This window comes from Corvus cornix, chromosome 2 (genome assembly GCF_000738735.6).
Source record: "Corvus cornix cornix isolate S_Up_H32 chromosome 2, ASM73873v5, whole genome shotgun sequence".
Classification (NCBI taxonomy): Eukaryota; Metazoa; Chordata; class Aves; order Passeriformes; family Corvidae; genus Corvus; species Corvus cornix.
In genome coordinates, this window is record NC_046333.1 from 49,544,052 (window position 1) to 49,569,139 (window position 25,088).

A 25,088-nucleotide genomic window follows, 5' to 3' on the forward strand; every position below is an offset into this window, starting at 1 on the left:
AAAACATAACTTGTCTTCTTGTGCTGTCATCTCAAAGGGCCACACTTACTGTCAGCTGTTTTCTGCCACAAAAATGGCATCTGAAATGGCACTTTTGCTAGAACATCTTAATTAAAAATTATTTATGGAGGCTGAAGTTACTTCCTTGACGTTTTCTCAACTGTAAGAGAAGAACAGACAGACTGTATGGAAGACATACATCCAAACTAAGGATGAATCCACTTATCCAAAATGTATGAGCAGTGGTTAAATGCTTTATCATCCAAACAAAAATAGTTAAACTCCATTTACCGTAACCACCTTCTAAATATGTTAGCGTGCTGTATTTTACCTCATGCATTTAATTTGAACTAGTACAAATAATGATATATGGCTGTAGGTTAAAACACCTCTTTTCAGATGGACTGAGCTTGTCTCTACTACCTACAGCCTACTGAAATCCTCTTACACTGTTACCTGGCCACAAGGAAAAGCTGCAGAAGAAAACCTACGCATGAAAGAAACTTTTTCAGTGTGCACTTTGTTAATGGAGTCCAGAAAATGAACACAGAAATAACACTGAGGGTGCTATTTACTTATTGTTGCTTATTGCTGAAACAAAGAATAAGAAAATTCCCAAGCTTTTGAAAACTGGACCCTTCCAGTGCTCAGATGTGACTCTCTCTTTGTCCAGCATTTTTTCTGGAAACTCACAATGTGTGAGGTGCCAGGTAATGTGCTGTCTGAAAGAACCCTTGGTATTGAGGAGACTGAGCATAACACTCTAAAATGTGTTTAAACTGATGGATGTTGGAGACTGTTAATGCTCTCAGGTAGTTTGTGTGACAGGAATATTGAGTCACAGTGTGGCTGCAAGGTCTCAGTTGCAGGGTTAACCTCACACTCGCTCACTGGGGTACAGCTGGTTGTGTGCAGCTACAGCAGGACAAGGCTCACATGCCCCGTTTCCTTCCGAAGCCTGGGTAAATAGCTGAAGGGGAGATAGGTGGTGTTATTTGTCTGCTGGGAGTTGGACTGAACCAACTGACTCACTTAGCAAAGGTCATGACTTGGAGCTTTGCAGCTGTCTCAGTCACATTGCTGAGAGGAAGACTTTAGACTCTCAGCCATGAAGCACTTGCTAAGTAATGCATTAACTCCTATTAAATTCAGCACTTGTTCTTCCTTTTTCAAGGTTTGCTTGGTGAAACAGCAAAATGAAAGTGTATGTCTGGAGACAGAACTATAGCACTAAGCATTATTGCCGAAAATTTGAGGAGAGCTGCCAACTAATTAACACATCCAAGCAGCTTAGCTTTCCTGCTGAGTTACAGCTGCCAAGGGACTATTCAAGGAGCTGGTTGGGAGCACAGTGGTGCTCTGTGCCTTTTTCTGAACTTTTGATATGTGAGCAAGTGACAAACTGGAAGAAGAAAAACATTCAAATAAATACTTTTAAAGGACCTCAGGAATTACTCATAAGCACACATTCCTGTGAATAGTAATATATGATTTTTAAAAAATGTCCTGCATGGAAACAGTGAAAGTATGCTTAATAGCAAAGGGTTGATTTAGGAGGGATTTTCATCACTCATATTTATGATTCTGACACCTTAGAGTCAGATTTGTGCCATCTCCTATTTCATCACCTGAGATCCAGATTTTCAGAAGTAGTCAAACTGGTAAGTGTACTTGAAAACATAATTCTAAAGGGCTCTTGGCCATTTGGAAATCCAGTGCATGATTTACTTTCGGAGCAAGGCTGGAGTTTGTCCTGTGGGAAGGCTGGGACACACATGTGAATGGGCCTTTCTTTTCTGTGACACACAAATTAAATATGAATAAATAAGGCCTTGGAAGAGGCTGTGCACCTCTCCCCTGGGTGTTGGGTACCTGTCAGACCTGCCCTGGCATCTTGGCCTCTCCTTTTCATGCCTCACATACAGCAGTGTCTGCCATTAGCTCTATTTTGTAGCTAGACCACAGACCACTTAAAAACTGTTGCTCATGATGTACATGACTTTTACATCAGGAAAAAGACCCCAAGGTGAGTGGGCTCCGGCCTTTCATGGGCAACCATTGGGTCTTCACTTTGACCAAGCAGTTTTGGCTTTACTTTGCTTTTTCTCTCCATGGGCTGGTACTGGATACAGACCATGCCAGCTCCTGGCTGCACCCACTGTGTCCACAACCCATGGACAGACAAGTTGGAGGGGTCTTTGCGAAAAGTTACCCACTGAGAGTGCTGGAGAACCAGCACAGGCATACAGCAGGGCCTGCTGCTTTCCTCTGCTATCGAAACAAAATCAGCTTTTCTTTCCACCTTCCTCTTTGTAATCAGGATTGTGAATCATTGGCTTGCTGGCCAAACCAGGGTTAGAGATCAGACCAGGTTTCAGTGTATTTTGCTGTACCATCAATCTTGCCGCAAGCTTTTGTGAGAAACCCTTGGCCCTCACTGAAAATGTGTCATCTTCAGTGGAAAGCACTGGATATTGTGTGCCAAGTTATTAGCTCCACAGGTTAAGAAAAGTCAGGCTCTTCCTTCAGTTCCCCTAATTTTGACATTTTTTCCTCAATAAAGATCAACCAACCTACTACATGAGCTGTTACTTTTAGTAATCAGTGAGTAAATAGATACAAACAGAATAAGTACCATTTATTATTACTATTATTGCAGCTGAGATTCTCTATCTAAACATTAAGAAATGTCAAGTTTAAGGCATAAATTTGTTGTTTCTTCCTCCTCCCGTGCTGGATTTTTCAGTTTATGAAGTTTTATCACCATTCAGAGCAATGTATATATATATAAAGCGATATATCTACATGCTACATTTTGTGGATTTAATTTCATTTGGAAAAATTGCTTTTCTGCTTAACGTGACAAAACATGTCAAGTTAAACCCCAGAAGAGCTCTTAAAGAAGGCGTGAAAAGATAACATTGCTTTTTCAGACAGCCGTCTGCAACAACAGCGGTAGAAAATACTGATGAGCTTTAAATTCACTTGTGGACTCATGGTGCCACCTAGTGAGTAAGGAAGAATTAGTCACCTTATACAACCCCCTACTAAAAGAATTTATTTTATACAATTATGTCATAGAGTTTGAAAGAGTACCTTTGAGTACTTTCATTGGATTTCAAGCTTGAAATGCTTGGACATTAAATAACAGGTTGTACTTAGCCTTGTGAAAAGGCTTGTCTACGTGATAAAGTATTGCCACAGGGTGATATATATCATGTCATGAACTTTTTTCCCAGATACGCAATTTCCCAGAAAGCCTGTGCAAGTTATGTTTTTGTGGCCTCTTGAAAATTTTTCCATTCTGTGTCTTTGTAAACTTGTTTTATGCTCAATCCTGATCACAGGGGTAGCTTGTACATTTAATATTGTTCCTAAGTGACATTTTCACTGGTGGGATTTAAGAATATGACATCAGGAAATCAAGAACAGATGGGATATTTTTCTGTTTATTTGGCTGGGGTTTTTTGTTTGTTTGTTGTTTTTGTTTTTGGGTTTGTTTTGGTTTTGTTTTCTTTTTTTTTTTTTGTGGTATAGGTTTGGTTGTTTCTTTGGGGTTTTTTTTGAAAAAGGAACTCTCAGATGTCAGATTTTGATTTGTGACGCTAATCCATATTTTGTGTCTGTCATCTCCATGGTGATTTCTTTCTGCTTTTTGTAGTTTTGCACAGAGATATGTGCTGTAAATATTTGGTCTTACACACAGAGAAGACATACATGATACATAGTGTTTTGCTTTTCTTGTATATCACAACTTGGGTGAAAGCACAAGGTTTTTAAAGGTATTTGCTTTAAAATATACAAACAAAAAAAGGAGCAAGTCAAGTAACATGGAAGGAAAAGCACGAAAAAAAATTGCCTCTTTGTATTTGGCAGAAGTATTTTTATATTTTTTTACTTCCATTTAAGCCATCTGAAACACACTGAATTTTTACTGGAAACAAGAACACTTACCATCAATAACCTTGATGCGTCACAGTTTTCTCCCTGCTTTGAAGTATTTGTCTTTTGCAAGAAGAGAGATTCTTTAAGAAGAAAATTTTTTTGGTAGTTTTCATCCACTTGTTTGAATTATCCGGGGAAAAAGAGTCTGTATTTCGTTCTTGCAGTTTTTGTTTATTTTGGTAATAATTACTGTCATTTCCCTTCTTATACGGTTGTCTGTACGCTAGGAGCTCTCTGCCTGTAGCTGACTGCAAATAAAATTCCCTTGTGGCTCCCTTGTGTCTCTCTCTTGAGGGATATCTCTGATTTAGTTGTATATTATTTTTGGTTTTTTCCCCCTCCCCTGCTCCAAATAGATCCCTTTGGGTGGTTTTACTGGGACGTGAAGGTTTGTGATTGCTCTGCTTGGCAGTTCTTCCTCAGCCAGAAATAATGGAGTGTACCCTGTCCCCAGGTGCCTCAAAAAGCACTTCCAGGTTGGATTAACCCCTTTTTGAATGGGGCCATGGCAAATTGTTGTAGAAAGGAAATGCAATTAGGGAAACATCAGCCCAAGCTCTTAGATATGAGTCTACAGGAAAACCAACCAACAACAGATGCACAGTCTATTGCTGACCTCCAAGGTCAAAAACTAGCACATTTAAGAGAAAAATGCTTTGGTGACTAATGGAACCCTTGCAGCAACATCCTTTCCCAGCCCAGGAGAGTGGCTGTTTCAGCTTCGTCAGAAAACTGCCTCTGAATTGTATCACAGCTCTGATAACTAACTCTTTCAAGGCAGAAACAAATTCTGAAGCATTCAAAAGCATCTCTGATCTTTTATCTTTATCCATACTGTGGTGAAAAGAGTGTGTGCACTCTGGGCACACTATGAATAGGGATGAAACAAGCCTGCTGCCAGGTACTTTTTTCAAGGAAGCCATTCTATTCAATGCACTGAATCTTACTCCTATAAGGTTAAATTTCAGATATAAAACTAAAAAGTGGAATTTAGAGTTCAGGTGGCTTATTGTTACTTTAATAACTCCCTTGTGAATAATGTGCATTTGTTTTAATGTCAGAATCTTTCGTGACATAATCATGTAATACTGACTAGCCTCACCTACTTATATATCAAAATATATTTGATGATACTGATCATCATATAATCTTTCTTCTTCTGTGTGTGTATTTTTAGGGTGTAATGGGAAGACAGTGGGTTCAAATTCTTAAGATTTTTTGAGAGTTTCAAAATTAATGTAGCATTTTTCTTTAATATTTTAGCAATGCATTACTAAAATCTAAGGTTCTCTTCCCCAGACGATGCCAGAAAAAAGCAAAGTAGAAAATGGTGAAGAACCCAGGCTGGGGAAAGGTTCTGGCACTCAGTGTGTATACACACAGCATGGAAGAGGCAGCTCCAATGGGATGGAGCTTTCGAGCCTGTTCTTACTGAGAACCAGCACAGGCCTTGGCGTGGGATCACACAGCTCAGACACTCAGAGAGGCCGTGTTTGCTTGGCTGCATAGTCAGAAAAAAGACATTTGCTTGTCCACTGGTGAGTCAAACCAATGGCTTTCCAGATGTTGTTGAGTTAATGACAGGTTCCCAGAGCTGGGAAGACAACCTTGTGTTATATCCCTGTTCTTAAACGCCCCTTGTATGCTCCCATTCCTAACCTGCCAACCATCAAGAAAAGTGGGGTTTGAGCAGCTTCTCATCATGGCTGCATAGAGACCTCACTTGGCAAATACAAGCCCCTTCATGATTCCCCCACCCAAAATGGTGGCACTTATTTCTTTCCCTGCTTGCTGGTCTGGGTCCATCCTGAAGGAACAGGTTCACCAGAACAGCAGCTTGGCCTTTAACATCAGCTCTGCAATAAGTCCACTTCACACCCACATAACTAAATCAATCAATTAACAAATAAAGTTAAGTTAGTAGGTTTGAAGTGCTCTGCTGTGTTTGGCTAGTTTTGCTACTTTTGGTGCTAGCAGTAGCTTCAGAGGCACTTTAGCTTTCTGTGCACTCTGTCAACTTCTGTTGGTTAGCTGTGTGGGGGATGTCTTCTTGGAAGACAAAGGAAAGAGACAGTCAGTAAGATTTCAAGGCCATTTAATATTTTGTCCTTTCCATCTGAGATAGCTACCTTTGGTCCTAAAAAACTGTAGTCAGATGGCAACTAGGGACTGAAATAATTTTTCCTGTGAAAAATATACTGAGGGTAATGTATATTCACCACTGGTTTCAGGCTACTGTAGGCAGCTTGCTTCAGTATCTTCAGAGGGTCACAATTTGAAGCCTAGAAATTTAAATGCAATGCCAATGGATATAGATATTAACTATGCATAGTCACAAAGAATCACTAGCGCTGATGCGACTCCAGGGAAAATTTTTCTTGATTCCTTCACTTTGACTTTCATGCCAGCTAGAGCTGAGATTTCTGTGTGTCTTTCTTGTTTATATGCACTCTGTGTTTCTATTCTGAGTGAAGGAACAGGATTATGTTTTGTAGTCCTGCATTTGTTTGCTCTGCTGAAGCTGGAGCTGCTAGTGGTGGAAGCATGTAAAATTTAGATTGACTTTCCTGAGCTGCTCTTATCAAGCACTGCTTATGCTTTGGCATCTGGTAAGTGCCTTCATACATGGCTTTCATAATAATTATCAGTGACTCTTGCTGAGAGACTCTCAAGAGGTATTACTACTGGACAAGGATTTGCAGAGAGATGTTGGGCTGATGCCATTATCCCATGGGTTCCTTGTCTGTGCATGCCTATGCTAGCTGATGGCTAGATAACTTCTAGATAACTTCTTTTCCACTGCTAGATGACATTGTGTCTTAGGGCAGAAAATTCTGCACAACTCTATGCTCAGTTTTACCAGTGATGCCTTTTCCTTGGTCCTAAAATTAAGAGCCAGACATGGTTACGAGATACAGGGTTTTTACTTCAGTATTTAATAAGGATCCTTGTGGTGCAGCAGTTCATCAAGGTGGAATATGCCGTAATGCACCAGCATGGTTGATCACAGATATAATTTTGTAGACCTTGCAAATTAACGTATCTAACAGAGATGCCCTAATGAGAGGCTTGAATAAATAGTGTAACATCTCCCCATCCTAAAGTATTCCCCCCCATATGGCCCTAACCTTAGTTTACAGGATATGTTCTAGAGGGGCCTTGGTTTCTCAAGATAGCATAAGGCTTTCCGGCCCCCAGCTGTGAGGCCTTTAGGATGTTTGTTCTTCTGACTTAGCAGAATACCAGGATGATGCTAAGATATCAGACTTAATGAGTTACAAATATGCATGCTAAGGATGCTGAGAATACATAAAAGGTATATAAAAAGAAAAGGCAAAATGTCATCATGGCAACACCAGAATATCTTTTCACTTTGTTTTAGCTGCTGGTTTTTTGTCGTTGTTGTAGATTTGTTTTTTTCCCAAACTGGAACATGTTTTTGTATTCTGACTTAAAATACCTATTCAGTTAAAGATGTCTTATTACTATGGTTCACAATATGGGGGAAACCATATCTCAGATGCTTTATTTATAATCACTACTTTCCAAAAGTAACTCACAGCCTTAGGCTTGCAACTTGGCTATGTAACAATGTGCTGATGGGCAGAGTTGTACTTTTGGAAAGTTTTCATTCTGTTGCAGAACAATTCAAAAAGGATGCCTGTTAGAGAAGTTTACTGGGTGGAAAAGATGACTTGGGTACCAGAACAAGTACCTTCAAATTGAAGTCATCCATTCACACATCTCATATGCTTTGGCAGGCTAATATAGAAATGCATCTAGCTCAAATCTAACCTTGCCTCATTGAGGGCCGGGGTGGGGAGAGAAAGGAAAAGTTACACAAGGAGCAAAGCAGAAAATTTATGGCTTCAGCTGACAGAGGCTTGGCACAATAGGCTAACTTCAAAGTGTACTAATACTCTGCAGAGATCAGTAAACATGATTAATATATAGTCTGTGGGATATTATTTTCTGTGTGTGTGAAGTTATATAAAAACAAAAACAGCTTTTATATTTAATGTATTCCATATGAGGGAGTGTGTGTCAATATGTTCCTACTAAGGGACAGATTGGGGACAAAGTGCACATGCTGAGTAGTAACTTAGTCTGCAAATAGTGCAACAGCACTCTTCTAATGAGAAAATAATTAGCATACGAGTTTAAATCTCCCATATCAATATGTTTAGAAAACCAGCAACATCCTTCTCCAAATTTTCTCCTCTGTGGTCTCCTATTGGTCTCCTATACTGGTTTTCCATGTATTTTCTCTCTGGGGTCTCCTATTGCTCCCCTTTAACAGGCAGCCTGGAGAACCATGTAGCTCTGATACTAATTTTTATTCTGTGGTGGGTCTGCTGTGTCAGACTATGTGGTCTGTGCTACTCATGCCGGTGTGGCTTTACTGGAAATTCTTTCCCAGAGCCCATTCTTCCTTTGTGCATCTTTTTTTAGCGTAATGGGTGATACATCTCATCAGTGGATGCTATGAGCCTAGAGCAATGCACTGGTGGCTCTTGTGTCTCACATGGTAATCATGCTCTGATTCAGGTGTCCTGAGTCATCTCTTCATTTCCATTTGCTTTCTTTAAACATAAAAATTTATGGGTTTTTTGTATGTGTATTTTGTAGACTTTAAAGGGTCTCTGTTAGATATTTGTAGAGCAGTTAAACTCCAGACTTTCTCCTATCTAGCTAAGGGTGTAATCTGTGCTGTTCTGTTATCATTGGTCTTTCAGCTGGTACAGAAATTTGGTGTCTGAATGTGCATGTCATTTCCCTGCAATTCTCTTACTTCCTTTTAAAATGGTGGGGGCAAGGGGGAGAAAGTATGTTTAATGTGTTTGCTTTCTTCTTCCATTTTTCCTTGAAATTATTTGTAACAAAGCTATATACTGTTAAATTGTGAAATATCCCTGTTTTTCCTCCTTTCCTCTGCAGCTGCTGAACAGTTGTCAGCCAGCTGTAGCTTAAAAGGAGAATTTTGAGGGCGTTTGTGATTTTCTGCTGGCATCGAGGCCAGCTCTGCCTGCAGCCCCACTTGCTGGGCTTTGTGCAGCATATGTGCGCTCCCTGTGCCCTAATTGCTGTAATTACTGTGAGCCTGGGGAACACAACCTTTTCCTACTCCTATCTAAACTACCTTGGCCAGCCTGTGTCAGCTGTCCTTTCATCCCCAGGCATTGCTTGCCATGGCCTGCCAGTGAATGCAGTGAAATGTGCTATACTTTTCTTCATTCAACTTTTGTAAAAAGCTGCTATCAAGTGTAAGACATTAACTTGTGAAAACTAAACGCTGAAATACTGTAGATCCCAAACTGAAGCCCACAAAATGCTTCTATGCAATGTGCAAAGAACTTTCCAGTTGTGCAGTATGAATTATACCCTTCTTCTCAAAAGGCAGGGTAAATTTCCATTCTTTCTAATAGGAATGTGGCAAAACTAATGTTTATAACAGCAGCAAGCAAAAGATCTTTTCCCTTTTGGGACTATTATTTAAAACAAAGCATTTTGAGGTGTATATCTACTGCTGTGGGTGTCCAAGAGAAACCAAACAGGTGGGTTTTGTGTTGGCTTACCCTGTACACTGCTCTGGCTAGGGTGGCAAGACTGGGATGTGACCCTATGTTGTGACAACCTGCCACTGCTGAAGAGATTCCACTGTCTGAACTTCACCTGTCTATTTAGAGATGGACCATGGGTATCCTGGATGATGGAGCTCTCCCATTCTGACTTTCATGCTAACGTTGACAAGGGAAGACATCCAGGGGTGAGCTTCTGGCGGAAGACCCTTCTTTATTAGGCTGAAGTCTGGGATTGCTGTGGAGCATGGCTTTCTTGCAAGATGGAGAGAAGTGACTTAGGGTGTTTCCAATGCTGAGGAGATACCACTAATTGTGAGGATTTAACTGATGCTAGTGAGGCATTATGTAGGGCTTTTTATTTCTGATCCATGACATGAAGTTAGAATAACAAAAGTATGGTCTTGCAAGGATTTGGGTTTGCTAGAGTTGTTTTCATTTTGTGTCAATTACTGAAATTTGTAACTACAATTTTTAAATGGATTTTTACTGTCCTGTAATTTGACCATGGATCAAAAGAATTATACCTATTACACCATGTGCTTGACAGCATGTTTGCACTGGAAATCTGTTTAAGATACATTCAGTATGCTAAAATCTTATAACAGTAGGGTGCTTTGCTCAATAACAATATTCAATTAAGCCAGAAATTTAATATATGCAACTTTTTCAATGGAGTTTCTTTGCTTGTGCAAGCAGCAGCATGCATCAGGCTTTGACAAAACACATTGATCAGCAGAAAGTGAATATATGAGGTTTCTGCTGGGGAAAGGGACCTCTGGGAGGGAAATATTAACCATATTCCATCAAAGTCAAAGTGATTAGACATACAGTATTAATGTGAGAAAGATCTCCTTGCTCAATGAAGTAGTTGCTTGTTCAGTGGAAGTCTTTTGAAGATGAAATTAAAAGGCTCATGGCATTGGATGGGGAGAGATCAGGCAGTGAAGTTTTCCACAAGCTGCAGGAATCTTAAAGAATGAAATCCATTCACCTTTGCTGTTTGTTATACCAATCTTGATTGAAAAGACTTAAATGATCCCAGGTTGCAATGAGTTAAATATTAAGATGTTTTAATTAAGGATTTCAATGCTCTGGATTTCACAGTACTCTATCAAAGAGAAATACCACAATGAACTAAATATTTTGGAAGATATTTCTCCTCTGGGAGAAAGACATTTACAGAAATTCCGTACATGAAAATGTCAAATGTTACTCATCCTCTCTGTGGCTTTTTTTTTTTTCCTTTTTGAAGTATATTTACTTCCAGTTGGTAGCTGAGGGTGTCACTGCTTGTTATTTGATACGTGGAACTGGGGCACACAAAAGGATGACTAATCCCATTTACTGGAATTTTACAGTTTTCTTCAAGGCCACAGTTTCCATTTCAAGCTTTATAGTAAAAGCAAAACATCTACTGGCAAACTGATTTCTGGTTATTGTTGTAGTAAATTAATATGGATTACTATTAAAGTAAAAGGGTTCTTTTTGAAGGTTGTTTCCTGAATTGAAAAGAAACTTACATTTAAATATTTTCTCAGGGGCAGTTTATAGTAGCTACATTGACAGTACAGAAGGCTCCCTGTCCTTCACCCAGCAATAGCAGGCAGCACATTGTGTCCTTTTGCAAATACACAAGCTCTCTCTTTCTGTGTCTCAGTCTCCTTCTCTCTTTCTCTCTTTCATTTCATGGTTTCAAGACCAGTGGTTTGCATCCAGGCTGAAATAAACTTCTTGTTTATAGCTATGTTACTCTCATAGTTATCAATGAAAAATGCATGCATCCCTTGTATCTTGAATAGTTTTTACTTATAATTCAGCAGATCTTGAGGAAAAAGAAAACCTCATAGTCACTGTCTTAAGCTGTTCCTTCAAAAGCTTTTTCTTCTTGCAGTTTCTCATGCTTCTATTGCAGTGGTGTGTCTAGAGCCTCAGTAGGGACAGCTATTGCAAGCCTTCAAAAAGTGGTCTGAACTTATTGTGACAAATTTTACTCCCCCTTTTAAAAAAAAGAAATCAAACTTTGAGATAGCCACCAGTTTGCATTCCAGCATTAGGTCACTTCCACTTACACCACTGTGGTGAACTCTCTTCACTAGACACAGATCACACCTGCTGCTACTCCTTCTTTCCCTTTTGCTCCCATGAGTTCCAGTGAGTCCATGTTTTGTTTGCTTCCATCTTGCTCTCTCCAGACTACACCTATTGTGCACAACTTTGTGACCTCCTTTGTAGTGGATTGCTACAAAAGAGCACAGGCTTTGGAATAACAAGACAGACAAAAAGAGATTAGATTTATATAGAAATATAATCGGAGTTGACTAATTCTTTGCTTTTTTGAAAATCCTACAGTAGTACATGGTATTTTCTAAACCCCCAGCTGCTGTGGGTTTGTCTACCTAAAGACCTCATCTGGGGGAAGCTGGAGGACTTAACTAAATCAATTCTAAGGGCTGGTAATCACAAGTTTGGGAACTTCACGGGTTTTAAACCAAATCTGTGATCAATCCTGAATATATGACATCTTTTTTTTATTGCTCAGTGGATTTTTCTCCTCTTTTCCTCTGAAACTGTGTCTGCGTAGCAAAGTCTCCTTTTTGTGATGTTAGATACAATTTATTTTTGGGAATGGTAAAGTGCTCTTTCTGATGTAATCAGATAAAGGAATTACCAGTGCACAAAGGATAACAGAAATCTTTGGAAAGAAATGAAAAATTGGGCTAATCTACCATGGAAAAATATCTGTTGTAAAGTCCTCAGACTCCTGAAGACTGAAGTCCTCTCTTGTTGGCAGCACTGGGACGATATTCTTTTTCTTGAATGCTGGCTTTGGCCACATGCTGGTACCACATTGGGAGCAGACAAATGAATTGTGCAGCCTGACTTTCTTTGGAGGTGGAAAATGTTGCATGTCCCCCTATCAGGTCCATCAGGTACAGCCTGCTTGCGTGGATGGCAGGTCCCACCACACTGCCAGCCTGCCCCATCTCCCAGGGCTGAGAGCTTGGCCACAGCAGCACCCAGAGTGTGTTTTGCTCTGGGCTGAGTCAGTGCCAGCCAAGCCTGGTAGCTTTGGGCACAAGGGTCAATCCCCTGTGAGTACAGCTGAGCTCACCTGACTAATGCTTTATTTTGACAGTGGTAATGACTCCTTCCCATGTAATACAATTTCCTCTCCCACATGATCCTGTGTCCAAATTAAAGGTCAACCCTCATCTGTTTTAAATCATCATGGCTGTGCTGATTTCATGCTTGCATATACTAACTAATGAGCTGGAAATTTACAGCTAGCACTGTTATACAAATGGATGAAGACTCATGGCACAAGGGTCATCAGTGACAACATGAGTAAGGATGTTGAGACATTTTGGAGTTGGTTCTTGTGACGTCAATAGTTGCGAATTTGGAAAATCACCCTGCCATACTCTTTGTGGGGGCCTAACAGCTCTGTTTTCAGTTAGATTTCAGCTTTTTGTAATAAACAGTCTCTACTCCTACACCATTCCTGCACAAGCTGTTCATCAACGTAACTCTGCTAATGAACTGAACATGGCCATCCTCAGATCCCAGACCTTCCTTGTAAAACTTTCATTTGCTTAAATGGCAGTCAGCCTCAAAGCCTTCCTTTTTTGTAAGTCTGGTGAGACGTGACAGAGCCACTCTTGTGACAGTGTATTGCGAGGGGTCTCAGGAACTGCTGTTGATGCTGGTGTAACTCCTTTGTGTGTTAAACATTGAGGGAGCCTCCCAGAAACCGGGAGCTCTGCCATGACAGTAGGTTGTCAGCAGCTGAACTGCTCTCTAGAAATGGAAACTGTGTTTTCACATCTTCTGCTGTTCTTCTCTAATGAATTTTGAGGGTTTTTTCCCCTTTTTTGCTTGCCTGATCAAGCAAGTTGCCTAATCAGCTGAACCCATGTACTGCATCTACTATTGTCCTTTAACAACTTAGTATTAACACAAATGTCTCTCTCAGCATATAGCAATATTTTTAGACAGTATTTCAAACAGAATAAATGTTAATCCAGCAAAAATAACCACTTCTGGTTTTATTTTTTTTTATCTCTATGAGATGCTAAGAAGAGTGATACTATGACTACCCTACACCATTTTATGGAAGAAAACAAACACGACCAGATTAATGACACAGCAATAGATTTGTTTTCTTAGAGAGAGCTGAACAGTAGGGTGTCTGTAACAGCACTGTATATGTATTTGAACATTGAAAGTTTGCCAGGAATGAGTGCTCCAAAGCTGATCTCTGTTGATTCACATCTGTCCCCTAGACACTCTCTTCCTTTATGAGCAGCTTTCCCTCTCCTCCTAGATTTTCCAGAAGGTGTCACTGTAAGGCAGTGATGGCCAAAAGTCTGTAGATTTAAAATTAAATGAGTGAAAAGCAATTAATAGCTCTAATTTTCTTTCAATGATGATTTAACTCCTAATAAATCAACAAGAACATTTCAAAACATTAGAATAAGAACAAGAATTGGGAGTAACAAAGTTTCTTCATAGTTTGAATTTACAGCCTGTCTGAAAACATGTGATCCCAAACAAAATTCAGCTGCTCAGGCCATTAGTTCAATAGCTGAGAGTGCAAAACTACCAAAATGACTGAGCAGTTTTAAAGCCTGCTCTTTTAATGCTCATATTATGTGTGTGCACACTCAGAGGTACACACTTCTGAGAAGCACATGTGCATGCCAGGGGATGCAACTTCATAAGGAAAAGCTGAAGACAAAAAAAGGTATTTTTCCAGGTATTCAGTGAGATATGATTTGTTTGCAGATTTCAGCTTGTGCTGGGCTTGGGGGCTCAGCACAACACCCTGGGGCCCTCATAGAATGAGTGGGTGACACAGACTTGGAAATGATGCTGTTGTGGGTAGAAGGATTGGAGGGTAGCACTGCAAGGGTGGATGACCATGAGCGTTCCAGCCATCTGAAGGGGATACACATATTATAACAATGCAAAGGCTCAGACTTAGGAAGCATAAGCCAAAAGTTTATAGGCAACAAGTGAATAGATGAGAAGAAGGCTCAAGTCACAGTGGTATCTAATGGGCTCCTGATATAATCTGTCATGAAAAGTAAGTACGGCGTAGAATCAAGGAGAAGAATTTCCAGGGAAGCCAGAGGAGCTTTAGCACCTCTGACCTGAGGCTGGCTGAGCACTCACCTAGAATGTTGCATCCAGCTCCAGTCCTTTGCCTTGGGAGGTAGTGAGTGTGGGCTGAAATGGGAAAGCAGTGACATGCCTGGGGAGCCAACTGTAGCATGCCAGAAACACAACTGAGGGTGCAGCAAAGTGGCAGCACAGACTAGTAGGGGGATAGTGGCCATTTGAGCTATAAAGTAGAGAAAAAAATAGATTTTGTGGACAGCACCCTTTGATTACTGTAAAACTAATTATAGACTATATGATATCTATATTATTATTACTCAAGACTAAAGTTAACAGTTCTGGGTGGCCTGTGTCCTTCCTGTTTCCTCATGAGATAATAACATGCAAATGCTGGATCATTCATTCCTCTTCCTCCCTGCAGGGGGTGGGTGCAGTTCCAGAAGTGGTGCTATATGACCTATCATCTGTGTTGTGCTATCCCAAGAACAAACTTCTAAGGACTGTTCTTGGGGAGGAGGAAGAGGAGAGCAGCCTTTCTGCGCATGCCCTGCGCTGATATTGGTGCTGTGATAGTTTATCAGCAAGAAGATGAGCCCTCCAGACTTCTGCCAGTCTCCTTCACTGGTTGCTTATTTAAAATGGAATCCATTTTAATCCATTAAGATAGGACAGCCACTTTGTTCTGGTCATGGTTGTTTTCCTGGAGGAGCTCTGTCTTGTGAAAAAATCCTGTGGCAGGAGCAGTTTTGGGGCAGGGGTGGATGGGTGAACTCCTGTGTCTTCATTGAGTGGGAAGGGGATCCCTGCAAAGAACCTCTAATGGATACCACAACAGTCCTGGTTGCACTGTGTGCAGACTTGGTTTGTGGGTCCTTTGGAGTAAAAAGCTGACCTGAAAGGTGGACATGAAGCCATAATGCTCCTGTGATTTCTGCTTCCCCAGGACAGCCATCAGAGCAGAGACAGAAAGGAGGGTGCGGGGAGAAACAAGGCGAACATTGGAGTTATGTCCCTGAAGGACCCTACTGGGGCAGACTTTCAAGCACTCATTGTTACAGCACATTCTTTAGCAACAAATTTTCTATTTAACCAGTGTGTTGACAAATAAATCCTGATTTGAATTTGTACATTGCTTTGATTCTTCAGGCAACTTTTGGATACATAGCCAGATTCTTAATATAGAAGCAACTGGAAGTAGGTCATTTCCGCCCTTCAAATACCATTTAAAAGTTTCTCCCTGTTATGGAAGAGAGGGAAAAGTTTTCCCTGTCTTTTCATCTTCCTAGGTTTCTGCTGTGCAAAGCAGCCTATGAAAATAAATTGGCAACAAATAAAAGTTGTTATTTCCTTTTTTCTTCAATTTTGGTCTTCATCAGGACAGTTTTAATGAAATCCATCTATTTAGTTTGCGGGATTCTAGTAACATACCTTCTCATTATACCATAAATAATGGTGAAGTAAGAATCTTATGACTATTACTTTTAAATCAAAATTATGGGTTTCTTAATGGATTCCATAATACAGATTTCAAAGTTTACAGTAGTTTAACCATACACAAACATTGTATCCTCCCCTCCTTTGTAATTCAGCTGCTCTTTATTTTCTTCTGCAGTTTCATATGGTTTAAACATCTGGGCTTTCAGAGCTGTTCCATGCCTGCTCGCCTTGTTAGAGGGTTTGGTGCTGGAGCCTCCAACTGAATGCCAGAGTCCTTCCCTTTGTGTTCCTCAGTGACGTACACAAGAACTTTGAGGTGGTGTAAGAACAGAAGGATTCATGGCTAATAAATACTTCATCTAAATGGGTGAGTGTTTGAGCTGGGCTGTTAGCTTAATTCTAACCATAAGGAGAAATAACCACAGCATACTTTGGGTGGGAGAAGATATCAATCACTGTCACTTTTCAGCAGAGGAAAATGAGCAGAGAGGGAAGAAGCTGGCGTAGATTTTAGCTTTTGGAAACTGGGATGTAAGCTTCTCATCCAGGCTAATTCTCTTCTGGGTTATTGCTGCTCCTAATGTTTTATTTCAGTAGCAACATATCTCCTGTTACTAGGTAAAATAAGATGAGTATTATGTGTATTATGACTAAGGCTGGCTACAGATACATTATTCAATTGTGCTGGATTTTAGGAAGACCATATTGGTGCCTGGGTGTGTACAGAGGTTTTCAAAGTAACTCCCTTGACACACCAGAACCGATATACCTCTGTTGTACTCTGAAGTCTATTCAAAATTATTCAGCCTTGGGAGAAGTCTTGTGAATCTTGTCACAACATGCTGCCGTATCAAGAATTCAATAATTTCAGAAGCTTCTTTCTCATGGTCATTTTAATCTTAATTTACATCACCATTAGTAGGCAATGTAAAGATTTGCTTTTAAATCACCATGGTATGTTTATCAGGAGGCATGATTCCCTAACAGAATTCTTTCTGAGGTGAAAATTATTTATTCCTTTTAATAAGTTTTGCATTCACTGTTTTACACGCAGAGGATGTACTCCTGGCGCTGCAGAAGCCAGGAAAAGTTTTGCCTTTGACTCCAGAATTTCAAGACATCACCGTCAGTCTTCAGTACAGTCTGTCTCCTCCTCGTTTACCTGACAATCTCCTCAGCATTCCTGTGATTAATAAAAAACCCACTGACACTGTCCCTTTCTATTTGGTTTTTGGACACTATGTGCACCCAGGGAAATCTCATTTTCATCAGCAGCATCACTGCTGTCACTGGCATGGGGAGAGGGGCAGCTGTGACACTGCGTCGCTGTCTGTGCCCATTACCAGTAGAGGAAAGAGATCTCCTATATGTCTTATTCATTTAGAAGGGAGCCTTTTTCAATTGCAAAACTTCAGTCTCTTAACTATAATCACCATAGATGTTTTTTCTCGCAGACATATTCTGCCACGTTGAAGCAGCTGAGTTTTTGTAAAGAAAATGAATTTTCCTCTTTCTTCTGGAAAACTGCTGGCATTCAGATGAGTTGCTACTTCTCTTAAACCTCTCCCTCTGCCCAGTTTGAGAGCCAGTTGAGTAACATAACAATACATAAATGAGAATTAAATGAGAAGCTTTTGCTCTATATTTTTCCCTAATTATTATTACTCTATCTATGTCAGCTTCAGATTTACACCAGATTAAATTCTGAATAGAAGGAAAGCTGACACAATCCAGCAGGATCTCCTAATTAAACTCTTTAAATAGGTTGTATTTTTTTTCCTTTTTATTGTGACTTTTCAAGTTTAGTGGCCTGATCAGGCTGGAAATTCTCTGCTTGTATCTTTTGTAAAATCATGGATGACATTTCTGTACTTAAATGGTCATATACAGTTTTTCTGTTCAGTGAAGCTAAGAATTTTTTTGCATTAACAGAAATACTGTAACACCCATTGATAAAGGTAAAAGAAAAACTTATTGCTTTTTAAGTGCAATGAAGTTTAATAATGAATTCTTTTGTTCTTTGTATCTCTCCATTATTGGAAGTCTACATTCCCTTCCCTCCCCTATCATCTTTCTTGTCTATGCTTCTGCTCCTTCATACTGAGGAAGCGACTGGAACCTCAAAATACTTTTAAGATCATAATTTTACTCCTCTCATTTGAAAAACTGAGTTTCTTACCACCTCCATCTATCAGGCAGCTGCTAAGGAAGAAAGGTAATTCACCAGACAGCTGGGGACCAACAGTAATATCTATAAAAAGGAAATGGACAGTGTAAAGCACAATTCCTGAGCTGGTGTTAATAATGTGAGTGTCAGAGAAGAGAAGACCACCAATCATTGTTCTTGGCCTCAGTTGTGGAGAGACTCAGCATAAGGCGGAACTCCAATGGGCACCTGGGGCATGGAAATCCAGCAGAAGCCTGGGAGGGTATTGAATGGTTTTACTGGGTCTTTCTGAGCACATCTGTGCATGCAGAAACTCGTAATTTGCTTTGATAACTTCAAAGCTGTGGATAAATACATGGCAAGCAAGATTTGCAGTAGTAGGAAAGTTGCAATTTTGGTGCATATGTAGAGGATGGAGAGCTAGAAATAGGATGCAGCTCCTGAGAGCATACCTGGTGCAACAGCTCCCAGAAAGGACTGGCAAAAGACAATCTCAGTCTCTTGAGATGGTGACTGGAGTGTGCACCAGAAGCTCATCTGGTTTGAATAAATTCCTGTCAGTAGCCTGCCTTCTGCTTAATGAGGTTTGGGGTCAAGAAATTAGACTTCCTCTTGCCTTAGCTTGAAAGTTTTGTTTCTAGTTGTGCGATTTCTGGGGCTCCTAATACATAATGTTCACACAGGATTCATCTTAACACATTGGGGTGTGTGTGTTGAGCAGTCTTTTAAATAATAGCCAGAGATCAGAGTGCTTTTTCAGAGAGTGGGAGACTTAGATTTCAACTTTAAGAGTGCTCTAGTGATCTTGTCTAAGTATCCTGATAAAGTCTGACCCATTTTATCAGTGGGGTTTTGCTTTATGTAAGTTATCTGAATATTTTTTGGAGCACAGAAAAAAAATCACTTTCCGGCCTCATAATTCACCTTTAAGGTGAATAAGGTCCACTGCCTTTGTGGATTGGAAAGCAAATTTCATCCCTGTAATTATTTCCAATTATTGTCTTGAGTTTTAATATGAAATGAGGAAAAGTAATAGGAGTTTGAGGGTACCCCCAAAACTAGTCTATGACCCGGGTGTTCAGACATTTATTCAGGAACTAGATTGCTTTGATTTTAAACTCCTTAATAAATGGAATCAAAGTCCCTATAGTTGTAAACATTATTTTACGTTATTTTTTTGGCTATTAGGAGAAAGCCTTAGTAATTTTTAAATGTAGTTTTTTTGTTTCTCAGACTCTTGCTATACACTTTGGAGAGTGTACTCTCTAAATCAAAATTTTTTTTCAGTCTATGACACCTTCTTTGAAAATATTTTTTTTTCTTTAAGCCAAAACAGTATTTTTATTTCTAATCATTCCATTCTGTTTTGCCTCATTCAAATCAGTTATAAAACTTTTCTGACTACTTGCTTAAATAATTCACTTTGTGGACATAATAAGTGAAACAAAGACTGACTGCTTTGAAAAAATCTGTTCCTTTCTTCTGGTACACAAAATAGAAGTGGTTGACCAGACAGAGTCTGCTCTTATTCTTGAAATAGTTCTCAACTGGGAATATTCAGCAGCATGGCTGATGTGTCAATGTGTTTGCCACTGAAGAATAAACATCTCCATGCCTACACTGTAAATAAAACACTCTTCCTCCCCCAAATACCCAGGTCCCCTCTGGAACTTCCCTACTGACCAGACACAGAAAAAGCATGTCAGCACTGAGAGATGGAGCTGATTATGTCAAAGGGAGAATCCAAACCACGTACCTAAAAGTTGTCTGGAAAGAGTTTTGATATGTCACTAAACCTAAAGACTTTGAATATCTTTGAATATCTCCCATACATGACCACCCCTCATCCCTTCCAACTCATTTGTTACAAATATTTGGCAGTATAATCTTGACAGTCTTTCAATTCATTAGTTTCGGAAGGATAAGCTCTCTTACAATAATGAGGAAATTGATCTTGGCATCCAAATTACTTCTGCTTATTCCACACTGGATCTCTTCAAATGACTACTGCCACTAATGCTCTTGTAATTCATGTGAATTACTACATATCTTTTAATCCTGTTAAGAAGAGAATAGTGATTATTTAGTTAAGGAGCTCATTGTAAAAATGATCTAAATTGTGCTCTGAATCATTAAACAATCCCATAATTGAATTTTGTAACACTGCGGAAAAACTTCTGAGATTATTTCAGTGGGTCAGCAATGAATATCAGTTTCAAATGTATTTAACTTTGAATACAAGTACGAAGAAGGATGTTATTCTCTGTCAGTGTTTCTTATTTTTACCCTTTTCACTATTTAATTAATTTAAAAATTTAGGATTGGATGGGTTCTAAAAAAAATATTCTCACCCAGTTGTAATTCTTCTGAGCAAACAGAAGCATCTGCCAACTCAGCTGGATGACAACGCTATTATTCACCTGCTCATAGATGTAGTTCAATTCTTAGTGCATTCAAAAACTCGACTTTAATTGTATTTTTCTTTCAAATATATAAAATTTATTGGTTTTTAATATGGAAACTGCTGTATTGTTGCTCTCTGAAACCCCCTTCCCCCCAATTCCATAAAGAGGTTGGTTGTTCTACTGAAAAGCGTGTATCCCTCTTCACCAATCATCCAGCAAAAGTCAAGACACTTGAGGAACATTTCAGAGGAATGATGAAAATCTGAAGTGCAGTGGTGAGCGTATCTCTTGAGAAGATCTGACCAGTCTTGCAGGAAGAATATTTATCTACTTATCTGGTACCAAATGATGAATCAAACATTGCTTTTAACTTTGCTCTTCTAAGAATATTGCAGCACCAAGTAACAGAACAGACCATGACAACTGGTTCTTTAAACAACTACTTTCAACATTATAAAAGTTAAAGGAATTTCTTTTTACCTGTTTCTTAAATATGAAAATGTTTCTGGAACACTGAGCCTGCTACTGACCCTACCTTGTTAGGTAAAAACGAATTTCAAACTCAGTGTTAATGCTATTGTTAATGTTTAGCCATACTTCTTCAGCAAAACTGTATTAGGCATATGAAAGCAAAAGAGTGTTCAAACTAGCAAAAAATGTAAAAAACAACTTCACATTCCCCCTCTCTTAATGCTTTGAAAGTGTAGTTTCATAAAGCTGAAAACAATTAAGAGCTAAATCTTTTGGGAAAAAGCTTTTAAACAGAAAAATGTGAATGATAATTGGGAGCTGCTTAGGAATATGTTACCAAACCCTTCAAAAACCACAAATGAGAGAGAAGGCCATATTAGTTTAAAAAAAAATACCACCCAAACAAAACAAAACAAAATGAAACCCTGGCTCAAAGGGAAAGTGGAAACAGATATGAAACAAACATGCAAAAAAAACCCCAGGAAAAATGAAAATTTATATAAAAATGGAAGAAAGGTGAATTTGATAGTGGTACAAGTCAGAATCGTAGTCATACAATGGTTTGGGTTGGAAAGGACCTTGAAGAAGGTAGGAATTATTCAACAGTTGTTAAGGGGAAAAAACACCCCAGAGATAGAACATGTAGAGTGTAAGAGGGAAGTTTTAAAACATATTAAGAAAAGTTTCAACTATATTGTTCCACTGCTAAAAGAAAGTGCTATTATTGTCTGAATGACCCAGAGAGGCAGAACTGCTCTGAGAGTAATCATGTCATCCAGTATTTAAGAAGGATGTCAAATGCATACTGTTCAAAGTAGATATTTTAAAATAAGTTAGTTTGATAAGCCTCCCTGTAAATATTTATTCTAATCTAGAGCTGGGGAAAATTAATAATGTATTAATGTTTTAAAGAAACAAGAGGGTGACCACAGTAGCTGGAGGATTTGTGGGAAGCTGCTGAAGAACTTCTACATGAAGAATGAAGGGAAGGTCCTAGTGTCAGCATCAATTGACATAGGTTTGCAGCAAACAGCTTTTAATATCTTGTTTTTAATAGATTGAGATGAGTTTGGTTGATAAAGACAACGGCATTGAAGTGTTTTTTCATTTGGCATTCTGGTTAAGATATGAAAAGGGCAATTGGTAATATAGCATAGACTAAAACCTCATCGTGATAGTTCACATTTTAATCATTTCTGGCAGCTGTCAGAGGACAGGTGGTTCCTGTCTGATGGATTGATGCAGAAAGAAAGAGAATAATTTATTTTTGTGTGGGGAGGTTATTCATCAAAGTATAAAACATTGCAGCAATGCAACAAAGGAGATAATGACTGAGGGAAAGTGGTGACAATCCTGTGAGAAGGATCAGAGGATGCCTCTCCTGAGACCTTTGGTTTCTGCTTTTCTATCTACAAAAAATTCATTCATATGGCTAGCAAGTATTGTCATAGTTTGTCTATTGCTGCAATTCAAGGCAAGTTTTTTTAGGACTTAACTGTGAGAAGTCCTGTAGCCTGTGAGAGGGTCAGGCTAGATGGTCCCTTACAATCTATGAAGTTGCAAAGGAAGAAAAGACCATCCAAACCAGGAAACCCACAGCGGGAAGGGGAGAGAACTACCCAGGTTTGAAAATATTGCTGCAGATGTCACAACTCACAGAACATTTGGGGAGTTTTACGCTAATGTAATCCATCTCCTTAAAAATGACACATCTGTTTCCACTTTCTGTTTCTTATATTATCTTTGTAACATCACTGTAGACTCCATCTGGAACTGAAATTCTCTTTAATTTTTTTAAAGCAGCGTTCCTGATAAAATCTGGCATTGTAATGATTTGAAGGCAAGGATAAGCTTGGAAAATGGAACATTTTCTGTTTCCTGCCCATGTAACTATGGTCCTTCCCTCTCTGCAGGCACACATGGTAAAGATATACAGAAATATGAGTGCATTTACACTGCATGTATACTGTGAAGGGAAAACCAACACAATTAGACTAAGAAGATAGATCCTTGCTAATCCTAATTCTACTAATCCTAAAGACAATAAATCCTAAATTAAAATGTGTATTTGGAGAAGTTTTTTAAATATTAAAAGGCATGATTTATAATTTCTTAGTATTAATAATTGTTGTACTGTTCCTTCTTCTTATTACTCAAGTTTTAAAATCACCCTTGGCTTTGTAGTCAGTCCAGGCTGCTGGGGTTTGTTCTTGTGTTACTGCAGTTTAAAGGAATTTTGTCACTGATTCAGTGAGGGCCAGCTCTAAATTTACTTTTGCTTTGCAGCCTCTTTTAATTTCCTTCACTGTACGCATTAGCCCAGAGGTAATATTCCCAATCCTGTTATCAAAAGATCCATTTTAAATTTCAGCATTTAACTATTTCAGTGGAAGCGTGAATAATATCTTTGTGTGTGTGTGTGTGTGTGTGTTTTGATGATTAATACTGAGGGGAAAACTATTAAACTCTATCCTCAAGCTGTTTATCTATGCATTTAACAGCACAGAATACATTGGGAAATCTAAAAATATTCTTGGTTAATATGGAGTAACTCTGGATGTACCTTATTACACTAGGAAGAATGAATAAATGTCATTATTGAAAAACCTGTTTAGTCTCATATTATATTTTCCCTAGAGGTCCCAGTACAAAGCCTCCTGGAGTCAATGAAGGCTTGGAGTGCAAGCATTCCTCCAGTGGCTCTGATTTAGCAATAACAGTGACTTATTAATCTTCAGTTGCTAGACTAGAGCGGATATCTTTCCAGGAAAAAATGAACAGTAATATTTTGCTCAGGGAAAAGGAGGAAAAGAAAAGCAATTTAAAAAAAAGATTATATTTTTAAGCAATAAATCTATTGAATCCCCTTTAAACTGAGAGGGAGTAAATCAAGAGGGTTTTCTGGTAACTTAGCAGTTTCTCTGTGTCTTTTTTCCTGGCTGACTAGTCAGGCACTTTAAACGTTTTGCTGGGCAGGAAAGGAAAGAATAAGTAATGCCAACCATGTGACAAAAATTGAACATGGAGTAAAAGAGAGCACCTTCAAGGAGGACTGAAGACCACTTCTTGTCCAGTTTCATAGCTTAGTTTAATTTAGCTGTTTTTTTATGGAGGAAAGGAAAGGAAGTATTTTGCAGCGTCACATGTGGTTATAATGGAACTATCTCTGGACTTCTCTTTCTTCTTTTGTTTCCTGCACTCCCCTTTCCTGCCTCAGGTTTGGGAAGGAAACGCACTGCAGCCCCAACATAATGACTTAGTCCTTCACAGCATGCAGGAAAGGTCTGAGAACTTGTTAATGGTGGTGAACTGGCAATATGTTTCTCTCCTTATGAGAGCTGGCACGACATAACTCATCCTTATGACTTCACTCCTGCTTTTTCCCAGCAGCTTATCTATGTGACAGCAACATTCAAAAGGCATTTCATCTGGTAAGAGTCAAGTAGCATCTTGAAGCTGTGCACATTCTTCAACTTTTCCATCAAAGACAGAGAGGGTTTTGAAGTGTTTTTCCTGTGCCCCAGATAAACAGTTATCCAATAATGATGCCATCAATGCACTCTATCCATGCAGAGCTGGTAGTTTTACTCTCTCCCTCCCTCTGTCCTAGGTACGTACTTGTCTAATCTGGGTAGTTATCTATCAGTCTAACCTAGTGTGTGCTTTGATAGGTGCAAGTAACCAAGCCCACTGCTGAAGTGCAAAGAGTAGATTTATTCCATCCCCTTGCTGGCTGGAGGACTCCAAAAACAAGAGGGGACACATGCACTGGTAAGCTCAGTCCATGTTAGCAGGGGCAAAAAGCTGGGAGCATGTTCCTGCCCTCAGCATCTCCAAGGGCCTGGGGCATGCACAGGACTTCACAGTGCTGTGCTTTCTATAACTCCCAGCTCCTTATTTCTCTTCCTCCAAGCCTGTCCAGGGAGAAGGCCTTTTAAGTCTTTGACGGCTTTCTGTTAT